We start from the raw sequence: 12,705 nt of genomic DNA on the forward strand, positions 1-12,705 counted from the left end.
ATCAATGCCAATATTCATTGAAAAATGATATGGAGGAACAATAACAATCGGAACAAATCACATGAATTTTGTGAAAAGTATTCTTAATGGAACTCCTAAAAAAATGCTATAGTACAGTTTCTTACAAAAGTATTAAAAATATACGAAACTTACAAACACATGTATATAGTGAGTTTTTCTTATAAAGAATCACTGTAAAAGGTGATCATATCATCATGAAACCATTTTATTGCACCATCACTCTTAACACAAGGACGACGTGGACCACTCAGATGTTCACAGTCGAGGTGTGTTAATTGTGCTCTTCGTTGTACGTTTTACACAACACTAAAACAGCTATTGTAGTGCGTAGAATAAATGACAGAGCACAAGAAAGACATCCCAGGTATCAACATGTAAGTGGTTCATGTCGTTCTTGTGTTAAAAGTCATGATGAAATAACTCGAGTATAAAGAAATCAGCTCTACTAAGTTAAAGTACATAATTACAAAAGGAAAGAAACTGCAAGAATGGACTAAGATTTGAACCTGTAATTTCAACTTACCGTGTCGATGCATTAACCACTAGGCTACTCACTGTTTCCGAATAGTCATTCATTCTACCACTCCTGAAGTCAGTGCTCAAGCAACCAGACCGCATTGACTATACCGCAACTTGTGAAGTACTTGGGCAACCAGTGTCTATACTACAGAACCCCACTGGTGGTAAGATTTATACATGATAAATGGGGAAAATAACTTATTTTATATCATGTAAATATTTAATGCGATATACAATCGATTATTTCCTTGAGTTATCGTATATAATAGAGAAATTATCCTTAAAATGATCTAAATTCCACCATCCTACATTACTTATGATTACATTACAAACCGAAAGCCAAATAAAGGAATGAACCTTTAAAAGAGAATACATAAAATAAAATCCTGTAGATTTATTGAGAATAATTACAGTAATAATTACTTAATTTTACATTAAGCATACATTTGTAGTACACAATATATTTAATGTGAATACATAAACAAAAAGTCTATATTAATTTAAGTCTACTAATTGCATACCGTACATTATAATAGTTTGAAAAGTATATACACCTCATCAGTGTATCAATTTTAACAAGTGTTATATAACATTTAAAAAAAAAACACTTACTTTGCAAGAAAAGCTCGAACAGAGTTGCACCTTACAAACTCTTCCCCACACCCTAGTATTGTAGCTCAGAAGATGACTGTACCAATCACCGAAAACCAAGCAGCAGAATCATGCGTTTACTTACGTCTCCCCTCCTTTCAACACATACAAAATAAATTAAACTATTTCTTGAAAAGTCCTCTGTCACCTTCATCTAAGAATATATTTAACGATACGAAGTAGGTATATTATGCATTACTTTAGAATCTGAAGTGTGATTTAACTGCCATAAATTAAAACTCAGCATAATATGCACGCAAATTAGCTTAAATGAGTCCCATACATATCACACGAAGCGAGCTACGCTAATAAAAAAAATCACAGTCAAATAAGAATTAATTAGATCTTCAGTCTAGATTTTTAAATTGGTGTTAGGTTGACGCTATGAATTTTGGGCTTCCTACACTAAATGTCTCTATGCCAAACTCTCTATATATAAAACGTTTTTCGTCGAATCTGCAAATTAAGCAAGCCGCGCGCTAATGATGGGAGGCTGATGATAGTTCATCACACAGGAAGACACTTTGAAATGCTAGGTGAGTCACAACACTTTCTTCCTTTTTCTGGGATTCATCCTTACTTACGGTCAAATTTGGTACCGTCTATGTAGTACCTGTGTACGGCGTACCTTGAAATCATCTCGGTTGATAGCCTCCAAACACAGTGGACTCCTAAAATAAAGCAATTGTTGTAAAATTACTATTTGTAGCATGTGTGGCAAAATTTAAAAACGAAAGATATCTCACAAGGAAGGGTCACGCAATGGCTCCGCTGAGATCCGAACGAGACAATTATGTTTGCATTTGATATGTTATAACTAGATGAATCCCAAAGTTATACGTGCCACCGGGCGGAATATCGTGAGTTACAACATATTTTGTAATGTAAGAACTACAAAAAATTACCTGGCAGAATAGTTTGAACCGAGTCATTTGTTCGGAAACGGTTGGGTAAGTGGAAAACTCGTACAATACGTATTCCATCATTTCCAAGTACACACTTTTTTCGGATAAAAAAGTTTGCCCCAGGGTCCTTGCAGGGTCCCAGACGGGGTCCAACTCAAAATTTTCAAATGGCAAGGGGTGTTAAGTAGCACATCGTTTGAAAGCTGTTGTAAAATGAAAGAAAATGCAGCAAGTCTCGACTCTCCACGACAACCCTGTGCAAAATGGCGGAGGGTCAAAGTGTAAACAAAAACAATTGAAAATTCCATGGTCATCCCTATAAATCTTAAACGGTAAGAGAAATGTGAAAACAGGAAAGGAAGTGTGGCACTATTTTCAAAGTACAACAATTTAAGTGAAAACGTCTTGTCCCAGGGTCCCAGGTGGGGTCGAACTAAAAAGTTTCAAACGGTAAGAGAGGCAGAACATCGTTTGAAAGCTCTTGTTAAGTGAAAGAAGATGGATGACATCTCGACTTTCTACGACAACCCTGTCTAAAATTGCGGCGGGTCAAAATGTAAATAAAAGCTTAATTGAAAATCTATGGCCACGTTGAATCCAAGATGGTTGCTTAAAACCTATATCGAAAGGATAAGCATACCAAACTGCTGAAGCTAGGGAAGCTAAATTTGGCATTAATGTTGATTAGTACAGTAGGTGACGAAAATATGCGAAATGTTTAAAAACGCGACATCTTGAGTTCAAAATGCCGCACTATGTATCGAACGCATGTCCAGCTCACACTAGTGTTGGAGAAGCGAAATGTGGTATTTGCGTTTATGGTTAACAGTAGGTATCCACAAAATATTAAAGAGTATAATCTGTAATCCAATATGGCTGTCAGCGTAAAAAATGAGTTCGTATATAAATATGTTATTTCTTGGAATACTGTGACCAAACCAACAAAGTTTGACGCAGCTCGATGTACTAAAATGACTTACACATGATTTAGTACTACTCGCCAATCTTGTATTTTTTTTTTTTTTTTTTTTTTTTTTTTTTTTTTGTATATTTGGTATTGCTTGAAGTATTGCGATCAAACCAACGTATGCCATGCAAATGTAACCATCACGAATACGTTGCAATAGAGTCCCAACCTACTGGTCCAGCAAGTCCTTTATGCATGAACTATGTATGACAAAATTAGAAAAAATACTCGAAGGTATTCAACTTTTGTTTAGCAGTATGAGTAGGAAGTCAGAGTTGTGTGTTCATCGCATATTCGTTATATTCAAGTAAATGATGTCGAGAGAACCGTGACGAACGTGCATTAAGAACAAAACGTATGTGTTGTTACCGAATTAAATAATAGTTGCAGTGAATCAAAATTCAATTCTTCTTTACTCTTCCTATTGTTTCTAAATACATAATAGAGAAAAATACGTACTGTTATGAATGACATAGATTTTAAGCGGCCATGTTGGATTCAAGGTGGCCATAGTTGTTTAATTAAGCTTTTGTTTACATTTTGACCCACCATAATTTTGGACAGTGTTGTCGTAAAAAGTCGAGACTTGCTCCATCTACTTTTATTTAACAAGATCTTGCAAACGATGAGATACTTTACCCCTCTTGCCATTTGAAACTTTTTAGTTGGACCCCATCTGGGACCCTGGAACAAGAGGTTTTAACTTAAATTGTTGTACTTTGAAAATAATGCCACACTCCCTTTCCTATTTTCACATTTGTCTCACCGTTTAAGATTTATCGGGGTGACCATGGACTTTTCAATTACGTTTTTGTTTACATTTTGATCCTCCGCCATTTTACACAGGGTCGTCGTACAGAGTCGAGACTTGCTGCATTTTCTTTCACTTTACAACAGCTTTCAAACGATGTGCTACTTAACACTCCTTCCATTTGAAAATTTTGAGCTGGACCCCGTCTGGGACCCTGGGGCAAACTTTTTTATCCGAAAAAAGTGTGTACTTGGAAATGATGGGATACGTATTGTACGAGTTTTCCACTTACAAAACCATTTCCGAACAAATGACTCGGTTCAAACTATTCTGCCAGGTAATTTTTTGTAGCTTTTACATTACAAAATATGTTGTAACTCACGATATTCCGCCCGGTGGCACGTATAACTTTGGGATTCATCTAGTTATAACATATCAAATGCAACCCTAATTGTCTCGTTCGGATCTCAGCGGAGCCACTGCGTGACTCTTCCTTCTCAGAATCAAGGTTAAGTCAAACGAAGCGTTTTATGAGTTTTTTATATATATATATATATATATATATATATATATATATATATATATATATATATATATATATATATATATCTTACCTCAGGCTATCCAAAACACTAAAACATTGTTTCCTATACTTTTGAAAGTTATATACTAAATATCTTAATAACTGTCACTCAAATTTGGTACGCTGAATAAAGTTATAGTGTAGATATAGAATTGAAACTATGATCCAAACTTAAAATAATGACATTACAGAACACAATAAACTTAACTTAGGATGAAAATGGAAACTGTAGATGCATGATATTACTGAACGAAGGAAGAAAAGTAACTCAGCTGGGTTACGAGTTTCACAGAGTTCATACACAGAAATCATTCGGTGGTTTATATTTCCAGCTTCGACTTAAGAGATAAAGAAGATAAACTCACTTTAAAAAGTTAAAAAGAAAAAAAAACTTTTAAAAGATTTAATTTATTCTGAATTTTTGTTCAGTATTTGTAAATAAATAATGTAGAAAACCGACACAGAGCTTGCCCGCTGGACTCTGGCGCCCTAATCCCAACTCCGCTATTTGCATGCCTGCCATAAAATAATAGAGATATAAACTTTTTTTAAAAAGTGCAGATTAAGGGTAGCTTAATATTTACATTTTTTAAACGATACTTACAGTATGGCGCTAAATTTGTCGTACAAAAGCAGAGGACTGTTTCCTAAGAGTAAAACAAACAAAAAAGTTCCAATAAACTTAGGGCGAAAAGCCCACCGTTCACGTGTTATAGGCTGCCAAAAACATGAAAAAAATAAATTCTAAAGGTCCACAGCTCCAAAACTATGAGACCTACCAAAGTCGGGTCAAGACTTCACTTAGGAACTAGTATGTGCTCTATCTAAAAATACATGTTTTAGAATCCTAAGGAATCACCCCTCTGCTTTCGTACACCGAATTTAGCACCATACTGTATAAATTAATAAGGTAGAACTATATGTGGTCCTTCTCACTATGCTCACTTATATATATCTTAAAGGCTAGTGATAAATAACACCAGCCCTCTGCTCCTATACCACCCTGTGATACCGGAGCAGGACGTTTGGACGCAAAGCCGTATATCTAAATAGGTTAATCTACTTAAACGGGTTATAATGCATTTCAAAAATAGAAACCGGATGATTACGTACTAAAAGCCTTAAAAATAGGTACTAATATCACTAAAACTAAAAAAAAAAAAAAGTTGCACAACCTAAAATTAAGAAGTTCGGAAAGGTTAAATTTGATGCAAATTTTCTTTAAAATGTCATCTTCAAAACTCTAAATTTTCGTTACGTTATAGTTCTATGGCAAACAGTCACTAAAAGTCTCAGTTGCAACAAATGCTTAATTTAGTTCTATTTTTGTATAATGCAGAAAAAATGGGTCTAATTATTTTGTTTTTAGAATGATATATCCTAATTTCAGGAAAATCGGAGACAATGACTTGCAGAACTTTTTTTTTTTTTTTAGCATGAATCTATATTGGGCTAAAATAAAATTTGCTGTAGGCATCCTACAACACCCCAAAGTAAACTTCTGTGAAGTTATCTTTACAATATATCTAACGTAAAGGATATTCATAACTTCATAGCAATTCATAACACTGCATTACTGCTTATTACTATGTATTTGCAACACAGATAATTGGAAAGGAAACAACAGTGAAACAAGAAGTAAACAGTGAAATCTAATATACCTATTGAATAATTTACTTTGTATTATGTTACAATTACCATGACGGAATTATGGGCCAAATCCAGTATTATTCTGCAATGTCAACAGTTTCAAAATTCTGCACGGCGAATTCTTCATCAGCTTGAATATACAGGGTTTGTATGATAAGTAATGAGACCAGGTCTGGAAACATTGTTTTATTGATCTGATCTGTACAGGGACTTAAAAGCTTTCGAAGTACTCTCCTCTTGCGTCGATGCACTTCTGCAATCGATGTTTCCACGCTGCAAACGCCCCCTGGAAGTCAGCAGCCGGCATGTCCTTTAGAAATGTGGTCACGGCTGCTTGGATGGCTGTGACGTCTGCAAAACGGGTTCCTTTCAAGCGTGGCTTCAGCTTCGGGAAGAGGAAGAAGTCGGCCGGGCTCACATCTGGGCTGTAGGGTGGTTGTGGAAGGACTTCCACCCCAATCCGGGTCAAAAAGGAGGTCACTAAGAAGGCGGTGTGGGCAGGGGCATTGTCGTGATGCAACTTCCACCGGCTAGCGATCGCCGGTCTTTTCCGCTTGACGCTCCTGTGCAGTCTCTCAAGGACTTGTTTGTAGAAGGCGGCGTTGACGGCTTGTCCTTGGGGTACAAACTCCTTGTGGACCACCCCCACATTGTCAAAAAAAACAATCAACATTGTTTTCACCTTTGACTTCGACATTCTGGCCTTCTTGGGGCGCGGGGACGCAGGAGTGTGCCACTCCGCGCTTTGACGTTTCGTTTCAGGGTCGTACTGGAACACCCACGACTCGTCACCTGTTATGACGTCATCTTCAAAGTTAGGGTCACTGTTCATGAGGTTCAACAGTTCCTGACAACAATCAACACGTCGTTGCTTTTGTTCGTCAGTCAACACTCGCGGCACCAGTTTCGCACAGATTTTTCTCATTCCCAATTGTTCCGTCACAATCTTGTGCACTGTTGTGTGGTTCATATCGAGTTCATCAGCAATCAATCTCAACGATAATCGACGGTCTGAGTTCAGGAGATCCCTCACTTTTGCCACAGTTTCGTCCGTAGTCACTGTTGTCGGGCGTCCAGCCCTCTCCAGATCCTTAACGCTTTCCCGGCCGTTCCGGAACGCACTGTGCCAACGAAACACCTGGGCTTTGGATAGGGCTTCCTCTTTGTAGGCCTCCGTGATGAGAGAAAGCGTCTGAGTAGCCGTTTTCCCCAGGCGAACGCAAAATTTGATCGCATAACGCTGTTCGATGGAACCCTCCATGTTTGTTGATTTTCCGCCGTGACAAAAATGTTCACAAGGGCTTTGTCCAAGGCTTGTCCGCGCTCCACTAAGGCTCGGAGCCAACTGACGCGCGGTGCGTTGCTTTGCTCGGACCCCCCCCTACATCCTCCATCACCGACAAACCCGCTCCAGCGACACGCGCGCCGCGGCGCGGCGAGTCTCATTACTTATCATACAGACCTTGTATTTTCTTCTTTCAGTTCAGTTGATTTTGAGTTTAACGTCCCGTAAACTGCGAGGCTATACAAAACGTGAACCTACTGATTAACGTGGAATCCGAACCACAACGTGAGCTCTCGTCGGGAATTTTCTCCTTTTCTTGGGCGGATCGTCTTCTCGAAGCATTGCCTCGTGTCCTGCTTCTCTTTTTTCCTTCGAAATGCATCAATAAAGCGCCAAATCAACCAATGTCGTTCCTTTACGTTCGATATATTATAAAGAACAAAAGTTTGTTTATTTTGGGGTGTCATTGGCTGCCTACAGTAAATTTTATTTGACCCATTCCTCCTATTTAAATGTATAGTTAATGCCTATTTCTATGAAAGTTTATTAATATCATAGTCTCAACTTTCTATTAATACAATAGTCTCAACTATATGATTTAATGGGCATATCGACCCATAATAATAAAACATTCAATAAATACTCACTTCCTGAACTACCCAATACATAGCATAAAGAACACCATTTTCATTCCAAAACCAGCTCGTATTCATTTTTTCTGATCTCTTGGAACAGGTCAATACTTAATAAACATTTCTTATGTTTTGTACCACGTGTTTTAATAATCTATTATAGAAAAAGAAAATGCAAAAAATTAAAATATGTACAGTATTTTACAAATTTTAAGTCACATCTTTATAGTAACTAAAAATTAATGAGAAACTTAAGTTGTTTATAACTTAAATTAGATGTCCTTATTAGATATCTGGTGCCTTCCATTTCAATTCAGGCAAAAAAATAAATAAAAAATAAAATTGTACCATCACCATCTCAGATATTGTTCAAACTTTTATTTATAGGAACTAGACATGTTTTAACTTTGGGACTTTTTTTTTTTCGTCGGAAAAAAAATCCCGCCAAGTAATGGGCCATCAAGGACGGGGAGTACAATTCATGAATTGTATAAAACACGGAAAATGGTCAAATTCGGAGCCTCACAATTCAGCTATGGAGACATGTAGAGTTATAATTCTTGTTGTGGTATGTACATAGGGATATGAATAAACTATATTTTATTACAGTTTGGTTTGCGCATGTGTATCTTTTTGTACATAAATTAACAAATGAACGTAAGTTTATGTGAAAAGTCGAAGTTTGTGCTTTTTTTGAGCACTTCCGGTTCGAATTTTAAATTCCGTTTTCACGGTTGGTAAGACCTAGTTACCCGCTTTCCCCCAAAAAAAAAAAAAAAAAAAAATTGTATCGCTTCTGTGTGCAACCGTTTTATCGCAAAAAATTCGAGAAATCGTCAAATTTTCAAAAATCGCCATTTTCTCAAAAACATCATAATTTAAAATTCTTAAATTTTGTCAGATGGTTCAACTGTACATGAATAATAAACACACCAAACAGCATTCTCGACCAATGCTTCATGAACGAACTACAGCCTTTTGAAGTTAGCGAACTTTCGTTAACTTTGAAGTCACAGTTGGCAAGAGTGAAAACAATGAAAGTGCAACAAAGAAAGTGCAAAAAAATGCTACCGCAAAGCATTGTGTAAAATTTCAAGATACAAATTCTATTTTACTGCATGTGGACTTCGCTTAAACTGGACTGTTATTCTGCAAAGGGAAGTTCAGAGTGATCACTGGAGAAACGAGCAAATATCCTACTTTACGGGAGTGATATATTATTATGAAACAACTGAGAGTTTTGCTGTAATAAGCGACGACAAAACACATGATTCGGTTCGTACTCATAGCCAGGAATAAGATTCTCAAAATACTCGAAGAAAAGCGAAAATATAAGTTATAGAAAAAGGTTCGAATACGTGAAAATAAGTGTCTACAATTTACCAAACCGTTTCAGTGATTTCTGATGGTGCTGCATTCCACTTTAAAAATTGCTTTCAGATGTCCAAAACGCAGACAGGTCCGATAAAGCAGTGGCTTTTCAGTGAAACCGGCCGTGGTAAGGGTCTCTGCGACGTATTGAGGAGAGGGGGGGATAAGAATATGGCAACATGGCAAAACGAAAAACAGATTCACAGTATTAAACCTGCAGAAGAAAAATGAAAATGAAATGAAATCTTTGTTTTACGTCCCACAATTATGCCGGTTAGGCTAAAGGAGACGATGATGATGACTAATGAATGAAATGGTGGAATGAAGAAAGTGGGAGGAAACGGGAGAACCCCTAGAAAACCCACGCACACCGTGTTTGTCCACCAGAAAGTTCACTTGGCGGTGGCTGGGATCGAACCCAGGACCCCAAGCACCAGAGGTGAACGCTCTACCACTGAGCCACCGCGGCACCTAAACCTGCAGAAGAATTCGTGAGTATAGGGCAAGTACCAACTCCGGGTATTACTCTCGTCTTGTCGCCAAGAACCGAATTCGGCAATTAAACAAAAAAGTGGGAAAGTGTGCGGTATTTACCGAAGTCATCTTTGGCTTTTATTGCAGTAACGGGTCGTCATGGACTAACTTCACGCTTTTCCCAAAATCGAGCTTCTGCAATTCAAAGTGTAGATTTAAGAAATCTGCAAAAATGAACTTTTGTTACATACAAATATGACAACCAGTGATGGATAGCAGAAATATTATCAATAAGTCATAAATTACATGAAATTGAAGTGTTCTTTGTGTTTCCAGGAGGCGCGGTGGCTCAGTGGTAGAGCGTTCACCTCCGGTGCTTGGGGTCCTTGATTCGATCCCAGCTCGCGCCGTGTGGACTTTGTGGTGGACAAACACCGTGCTCGTGGGTTTTCTAGGGGTTCTCCCGTTTCCTCCCACTTTCTTCATTCCACCATTTCACTCATTTCTCATAATCACCGTCTCCTTTAGCCTAATCGGCATTAACGTGGGACGTAAAACTCCAATATTTCATTTCATTTTTTTTCTTTGTTTCCACATGGTTCTTCAAGATGGCACAGGTTTCCAGAAGAGAATAAGAGAAGTGAATATAAGTGTTTTGTGACTATCGACAACACCTATTGGAGCATCTGAAATGGTTACATGCTATTAGCGAAGAAGACACTAAGCAAGCAAATAATTACTGCAGTGTGGAAAAAATCAGTGAAACTTTGTTTCCGAAAACCATTTTAAGTAAGTTTAAAATTTGTTTCTTAATCGTAATTTTCATCTGAGGTTACACCGGTTTAAGAAAACGGAGGAGGAGTAGGGGAGGCTCATCATATTATTTCAGAGAGCCTTTTTGATCGAAATAATAAAAAGGAGGCAGGAAAAACTTGTATCCTTTATTTAATGAATGTGAACCACAAACATCATCAAATTGTTGCACTTTCATTGTTTTCAGTGTTGCCAACGGTGATATTAAAGTTAATGAAACTTCGCTAACTTCAAGAGGCTGTAGTTCATTCATGAAGCATTGGTCGAGAATGCTATTTGGTGTGTTTATTATTCATGTAAAGTTGAACAATTTGACAACATTTCAGGATTTTAAATTATGGTAATTTCGAAAAAGGTGATTTTTGAAAATTTGACGGTTTCTCGAATTTTTTTGCGACAAAACGGTTGCACACAGAAGCAATACAATTTTTTTTCGAGAAGTGGGTAACTAGGTCTTACCAACCGTAAAATAGAATTTTAAAATTCGAACCGCAAGTGCTCGAAAAAAATCGCAAACTTCGACTTTTCAGATAAACTGACGTTCATTTGTTAACTTATGTACCAACAGATATACATGCGCAAACCAAACTATAATAAAATATATTTTATTTACATCCCTATGTACACTCATGTCCAAAATGATTGTCGCATATCTATAACCGTCTCCTTGTAAGAATATAATTTGATAATGATTTTGCAGGGTACTATTGATACTGATACTACATGTATAATCGGGAAATGTATAGTCGTAGTAAATTTCAGAGGAAAAGCATTACAAACACGAAAATTAGAATGAGTAAAACAAAATGTTGCTAAATGGACAAGAAAGTTTCATTGTTCTTATTTACTGCTCCTTTGACATGAAATTTGCCACATACATGTCTTTCCCGATTATACACATACTAACATTATAAGAAATACCGGGCGGATTCCTTATCAAATTATATTCCTAAAACAACATATTTATAGACATGCGACAATAAATTTGGTCACGAGTGTACATACCACAACAAGAATTATAACTATCTGTTTCCATAGCTGAATGGTGAGGCTACGAAGTTTACGATTTTCCATGTCCTCTAAAATTCGTAAATTGTACTTCCCGTTTTGATGGCCCATTACTTGGCGGGAAAATCTTCCGACAACACAAAAAATACGGGTCATTGAAAAAACATGTCTAGTTGCTATAAAAAAAGTTTCAAAAATATCTGATGGTGATGGTACTTTTTTTTTTTTTTGGCTGATTTGAAATGGAAGGCATCAAACAATTATGTTATTTATATGTTGATTCAGTTTGCAATAGCAATCTACATGTAACTAGGCCTATATATCGGAACCTTACATCTAATATAATATTTATCATAGGTAGAAATACGTAATACGTAATGCATAGTACTCCGTAACGAAGGTATTATGAACTCAAGCCATTATGTAAAGTGATTATGCAGAACCACAGGAGTGAAGTAAAGCTATTTAGATGTAAGGCATAGTTGTATGGGATATAAATTTTTTGCACTACCCTCGGTTACGTGCATATCCACCGTCGCTGACATGCCCGCTCCATACGGAATGACAGTGTGAATATAAGTAATTACTGTCAGTGCACACTGCACAGCATATTGAAATGAATCTTGAGTAACAGTGAAAGCATTGTATGTGTTAGTGGGGTTAAGTTCCAAAGTTGGTCGTCCGTATCTAGTAAAATTTTGAAAATTTACCGGCAAGAAATAAATTTGCTTGTTCGTGTGCTTCATAATGTATAAGGAAAGCGAAAGTTGTGTTTATTTTCTTATATAAACGGTTTTAAGCATGGAACTATTTGGCAAGCGGAGGGAACTACTTGGCGCAAGATTACTTCATGGTAGGATTATGGGAATGTAATGAGCACTTGTTTTTGAAAACATTGCTGTTGCTAATCAGGAAAAGCCATTAAAAGTAAGTAAAAGTCATGGCTTAAAAAACCTAAAAATAAATTGTAGAGAATGTGGTAAGCAAATAACTATAAAGAAACGTGGAGAAAGTTATATTGTTTACTGCAACAGTAAGTGACAGCAATTGAACAAGGCAGCAATTTTCTAGAACA

General features: G+C 36.9%; 1 long non-coding RNA gene across 1 annotated transcript in view; it reads right to left on the reverse strand.

The window, feature by feature from the left end:
- Nucleotides 1–906: 906 nt before the first annotated feature.
- LOC145690291 (uncharacterized) overlaps nt 907–12,705 on the reverse strand; it is a 13,738-nt gene continuing 1,939 nt past the window's right edge. The window contains exons 2-3 of the long non-coding RNA XR_014132188.1: nt 7,980–8,118; nt 907–1,862 (exon numbers count right to left, since the gene is read on the reverse strand). This is a non-coding gene — a long non-coding RNA (uncharacterized LOC145690291). The remainder of the gene's footprint in view (nt 1,863–7,979; nt 8,119–12,705) is intronic.

Source organism: Thermobia domestica, chromosome 7, assembly GCF_964235325.1.
Source record: "Thermobia domestica chromosome 7, izTheDome1.hap1.1, whole genome shotgun sequence".
Taxonomy (NCBI): Eukaryota; Metazoa; Arthropoda; class Insecta; order Zygentoma; family Lepismatidae; genus Thermobia; species Thermobia domestica.